This window comes from Chrysochloris asiatica, unplaced genomic scaffold (genome assembly GCF_000296735.1).
Source record: "Chrysochloris asiatica unplaced genomic scaffold, ChrAsi1.0 scaffold00001, whole genome shotgun sequence".
Taxonomy (NCBI): Eukaryota; Metazoa; Chordata; class Mammalia; order Afrosoricida; family Chrysochloridae; genus Chrysochloris; species Chrysochloris asiatica.
Genome location: NW_006408519.1, coordinates 18,789,488 through 18,795,373, shown reverse-complemented (window position 1 = coordinate 18,795,373; position 5,886 = coordinate 18,789,488). Strand labels below are relative to the sequence as shown.

The 5,886-nt window shown below is 38.6% G+C and overlaps 1 pseudogene; it reads left to right on the top strand.

Annotated features, from left to right (window-relative positions):
- The first annotated feature begins 586 nt into the window (after positions 1–586).
- On the top strand, positions 587–5,653 carry LOC102825260 (annotated as a pseudogene).
- Positions 5,654–5,886: the final 233 nt, after the last annotated feature.

Genomic DNA, 5,886 nt, shown 5'->3' with positions numbered 1-5,886 from the left:
GGGCTGCCAAAAGAACCAACAGATCTGTGTTGGAAGAAGTGCAGCCAGAGTGTTCCTTGGAGGCCAAGATGACCAAATTTCATCTCTCATATTTCGGACATATTGTCAGGAGGGACCAGTCACTGGAGAAGGATATCATGCTTGGTAAGTTGGAGAGTCAGAGAAAAAAAAGGAAGACCCCCAGCAAGATGGATTGGCAAAGTGAGAGCATCAAAGGGCTCAAGTGTGGCAACAATTGTGAGGTTGGCCCAGGACTGGGCAGTGTTTCATTCTGTTGTACATAGGGTCGCTGTGAATCAGTACTGACTCAATGGCACCTAACAACAACAAGGGAGCTTCAAAAAAATTGTGGAAAAATTCTGTTATCTTTTAATTTGATTTTTCAATGAACTTTTGAAGTTTCTGCATAAAATTAGACACTGCACTTTAGTAACACCTCAAAAACAGTAGTTATCCCCTTTTGTGCTTATGTAAATTCCTTAAAATATGTAATTGTAATTGCCTCTGATTTCACCTCCCATCTATGCTGAGCCAACCTAGGGTCTTCTTTACACAATATCTCATTCTCTTTCTTGCTGGTCTCAGAATGTTGGCCATGAAGACCCTGAGCCCCACAGCCAAGATGACCCAAGTCCAGCCAGCATTAGCATGACCTATGGACTACACAAAATGCTGAGGACCAATCTGGGCCACACGGGCACCGTTAAGATGCTTGGTTTTGGTGCTGGAGACACATCAAGATTACTCAATATGGTTATGTGTTGCTTCATGAAATGCAAATTCGACATCTAATAGTCTCATTAGTAGCAAAAGTAGCAACATCACAGGACGACATAACTGGTGATGGTAATACTCCCAACAATCATCGGTGAGCAGCTGAAAAGGTGGACCTCTACTCTTCTGAAGGTCTGCATCCCAGAATCATAACTGAGGATTTGAAGCTACAAAGGAAAAGACATTTCAGTTTTTAGAACAAGTTAAAATAAGCAAAGAGATGGACAGAGAAACACTGATAGATGTGGCCAGAGCACCTCTGGTGCTGAAGTTGACGCTCAGCTTGCTGATGCCTTAACAAAGCCTGTAGTTGACTCAATTTTGGGCATTAGAAATCAAGATGATCCTATAGACCTTTTCATGGTTGAAATCATGGAGATGAACCATAAATCTGAAACGGATACAAGCTTAAATCAGAGACTTTTTCTGGACCTTGGGGCATGGCATTCTGTGAAGATATGAGAATGTGCAACTCTTTTCTTCATATCATGATGCTGTGTCCCATGGTCCAGAACAAGCCAGAAGTAAACTGTAGCTTCTTTTGCAAGAGTACCAAAGAGAGAGAGAGAAACTTTTAAAAGTGGGAAAAAATTCACCAAAGACAGAATTTAAAAAAATCATGGAGCTGAAAAGAAAGTTTATGGTGATTTCAATAAAGGATTTGTTGTTATTAATCAAAAGGGAATTGACCCTTTTTACTTAGACACCCTTGCAAAGAAAGGCATAGTGGCTCTCAGTAGAGTGAAATGGAGAAACATGGAGAGACTGACCCTTGCCTGTGGCAGGGTGGCTCTAAATTCTTTAGATGACATACATCCTGTTTGGGACACATATGGCTAGTTTACAAGTATACATTGGTGGATAAGAAGTTCACCTTCGTTGAGAAGTTCAATAACTACTGCTTAGTTACACTCTTCCACCACTCATATGTCAGTTTGTTGAACTGTGGTGCCTTGTGAGTTGCTAAGATTCTGGAAGCTATGCCATGGGCATTTTAAATACCAGCAGGGTCATCCATGGTGGACAGGTTTCAGATGAGCTTCAAGACAAAGACAAACAAAAAAGAAGGAGAGACAGACTACTTTAGAATATTTAGTCACTGAAAACCTTATGAATAACAGTGGAATACTGTCAGCACCAGAATATTGAATATTGAAACATGTCAGATATAGTGCTGGAAGATGAAACCCTCAGGCTGAAAGAAACTCAGTAAGGCTAGGGAAGAGCTTCCTCCTCAAAGTAGTGTTGACCGTGAGGACACAAATATAATAAAGACTTCAAGACCTTCATTTGCTAATGGGCAAAACTCAAGCTGTAAACATCTATTAATAATCAGAACATGGAATGTATGAAGTATGAATTTAGGAAAATTGGAAATTGTCAAAAATGCAACAGAATGCATAAACATTGATATTCTAAGCATTACTGAACTAAAATGAATTGGTATTGGCCACTTGGAATCTGACAGTCACATGGTTTACTATGCTGGTAATGACAAATTGGGGAGGAATGGCGTCGAATTCATCAAGAAAAAGAACATATCAATATCTGTCCTAAAGTACAGTGATACCTGTGATAGGATAATATTCATACACCTACAAGGTAGACCAGGTAATGCTGTTATTTTTCAAGTTTGTGCATCAAGCACTAAAGCCAGTGATAATGAAATTGAATAATACTACCAACTTCTTTAGTCTGGAATTGATCAAACATGCAATTAAGATGAATTGATAATTACTGGCGATTTGGGATGCAAACGCTGGAAACAAAGTGGACGTATCAGTAGTTGAAAAGTACGGCAATCTCATGATAGAATTTTGCAAGATCAACGACTTAATTGCAAATACCTTTTTTAAACAACATAAAAGACAACTGTACACATGGAGCTCACCAGATAGAATACCCAGAAATTGGATTGACAACATCTGTGGAAAGAAATGGTGGAAAGTTCCATATAATCAACCAAAACAAAGCCAGGTACAGACTGTGGAACAGACTAGCAATTTCTCATATGCAAGTTAAGATTCAAGCTGAAGAAAATTAAACAAGTCCATGAAAGCCAAAGTATGACCTTGAACATATCCCATATGAATTGAGATATTATCTGAAGAACAGTTTTAATGAATTAGACACTAAATTCTGAAGACCAGAAGAGTTGTGGAATGACATCAGGAACATCATACGGGAAGATAACAAAAAGTCATTAAGAAGACAAGAAAAAAGGAAAAGACCAAAATGGATATCAGAAGAGACTCTGAAATTTACTCTCCAGCATGGTGGTGATTGTGTGCCATGGAGTCGGTTCTGACTCATAACGACCCTGTATAAGGTTTCCAAGGCTGTAAATCTTTACGGAAGCAGAAAGTCTCATCTTTCTCCCACAGAGTGACTGGTAGATTACAACTGCTAACCTTTTGGTTAGAAGCTTAGCTCATAATTCACTAAGCTACTAGAAGAGCTCCTTATAGCATAGAGATGCTAAGACAAATAAGGGAATGAAGTAAAAGAGCTGAATAAAAAATTTCAAAAGGAAGCACAAGAAGGCAAAGTCAAGTATTGTAATAAGATATACAAAGACCTGGAGTTAGAAAGCCAAAAAGGAAGAACATGTTCAGCATTTGTCAAGCTAAGGGACTTGAAGAAAATGTTTAAGCCTTGACTTGAAATATTGAAGGATTCTATGGGCAAAATACTGAATGATGCAGAAAGCATCAAAAGAAGATGGAAGGAATACAGAGTCACTTTACCAAAAAGAAAAGGTCGATGTTCTACCATAGCATATAATCAAGATATAATGATACTGAAGGTAGACGTTCAAAGTCCATTGAAAGCATTGGAAAAGAACAGGGCTCTGGGAAGTGATGGAATACAAATTGAAATCTTTCAACAAACTGACACAGCACTAGGGACATTCACTCATGTAAGCCAAGAAATTTGGAAGACAGCTATCTGAAAAACTGATTGGAAGAGAGCCATATTTGTGCCCATTCCAAAGTCAGGAGACCCAACAGAATGCTGAAATCATTGAACAATATCATTCATATCGCATGCAAATAAAATTTTGCTAAAGATAATTCAAAAAGGATACAACTATACTTGAACTTCCAGAGGTTCAAGTTAAATTCAGAAGAGGATGTGGAATGAAGAATATCATTGCTGACATCAGATGGATCTTGGCTGAAAGCAGAGAATTCCAGAATGTACCTATGCTTTACTGAGTATGCGAAGGCTTTCAGTTGTGTTGATCATGACACTCTATGACCAACATTGCAGAGAATGAGTATTCTGGAACACTTACTTGTGTTCATGAGAAACCAGTGTTTCCTTGTTTGGCTCAAACAACTACCTCTTGATTTAAAATTAGCAAAGGTGTGTGCCTGAGTTGTATTCTTTCACCATACTCATTCAGTCTGTATGGTGAGAAAATTATCTGAGAAACTGGATTATATGAAGAAAAATGTGGCATGAGGGCTGAAGAAACACTCATTAACAACATGCTGTATACAGATGGGATTCCTGGTGTGGTGCTGTGGGTTAATACACTAGACAGCAAAGTTGGTTTGCACTGCAAGATCAGCAGATCAAGCTAATCAGCTGCTCCTTGGAAATCCTATACAGGTCACTATGGGTCGGAGCTGACTCAACAGCACTTAATAACAACAATATACACAAATGGTACAACCGTGCTTGCTGAAAGTGAAAAGAACTTGAAATACTTATTGATGAAGATCAAAGATGACAGTGTGTGTTACAGGTTGCAACTCAATGTAAACAAAACAAAAATCCTCACCAATGGACAAATAAATAATATCTATATCAATGGAGTAAAGATTGAAGTTGTCAAAGACTTCATTTTGCTTGTATCAATTATCAACACTCATAGAAGCAGCAGTCAAGAAATCAAATAATGCATTGCATTAGGTAAATCTGCTGCACAAGACCTCTTTGAAGTGTTGTAGAGCAAACATATCAGTTTGACGACTAAGTTGCACCTGACCCAAGCCATGGTATTTTCAATAAGCTCATATGCATGTGAAAGTTGGACAGTGAATAAGACAATAGAAGAATTGATGCATTTGGGTTATGGTGTTGGAGGAGAATATTGAAAGTGCCATGGACTACCAAGATAAATCAATCAATGATGGAAGAAGTACAGCTAGAATGCTCCTTGTAAGCCAAAATGGCCAGACTTCATCTTTCATACTTTGGGTATATGATGAGGAACCAGTCCCTAGAAATTGACACCATATTTGTTAAAGTGTAGCGTCAGAGAAAATGAGGAAGACCACCAATGAGATGGATTAGCTTGGTGGCCGCAGCAGTGGGCTCAAATGTAGAAATGATTGTGAGGTTGGTGAAGAACTACGGAGTGTTTTATTCTGTTGTGCATAGAGTCGCTGAGTTGGTGCTGACTCGATGACACCTAACAACAACAGCCATTACACTCTTAAGCACACTCTCACTCAAGTAAAAAATGCTTGAGTGAAGGCTTGAGGGTCATCCAAAATTCTATCAATGATGACTGTGGTTTCCAGCCTGGTAGCATGGAAGCTCTGATGAAACCTGGCACCAATGACAGGGCCCGACTTGGAGTCCGAGCTTTTGCTAATGCATTGCTCATTATTCCTAAGGTTCTTAGTCAGCACTCAGGCTTTGACCTTCAGGAAACACCAGTAAAATTCAAGCAGAACATTCTGAATCTGGTCAACTTGTGGGTGCCGACTTGAACACAGATGAACCAATGGTGTCAGCAGATGCAATCATATGGTATAATTATTGTGTAAAGAAACAGCTTCTTTACTTCTGTCCTGTAATTGCTACCAATCTTATCCTGGTTAATGAGATTATGTGAATTGGGATGTCCTCTCTGAACGATTGAAATGAAATATTCTTCATAGCATCTGAGCTGTGAAGACTATAGAAGGATTCTAGGAACAGAAGAGTAGAATTTCTTATCTAAGCTTAGAATGATTCTAAAAGGTATTTTTTTGCTCCCATCTCAAAATAGATCACTATCACCTTTTCAAATTCTGAAGTTCTGAGATGATAGTTACAGTATTTTTCAATTGTACTGAAGAGTGTACACATAAAGTAAGTGCTTTTACCCACTGA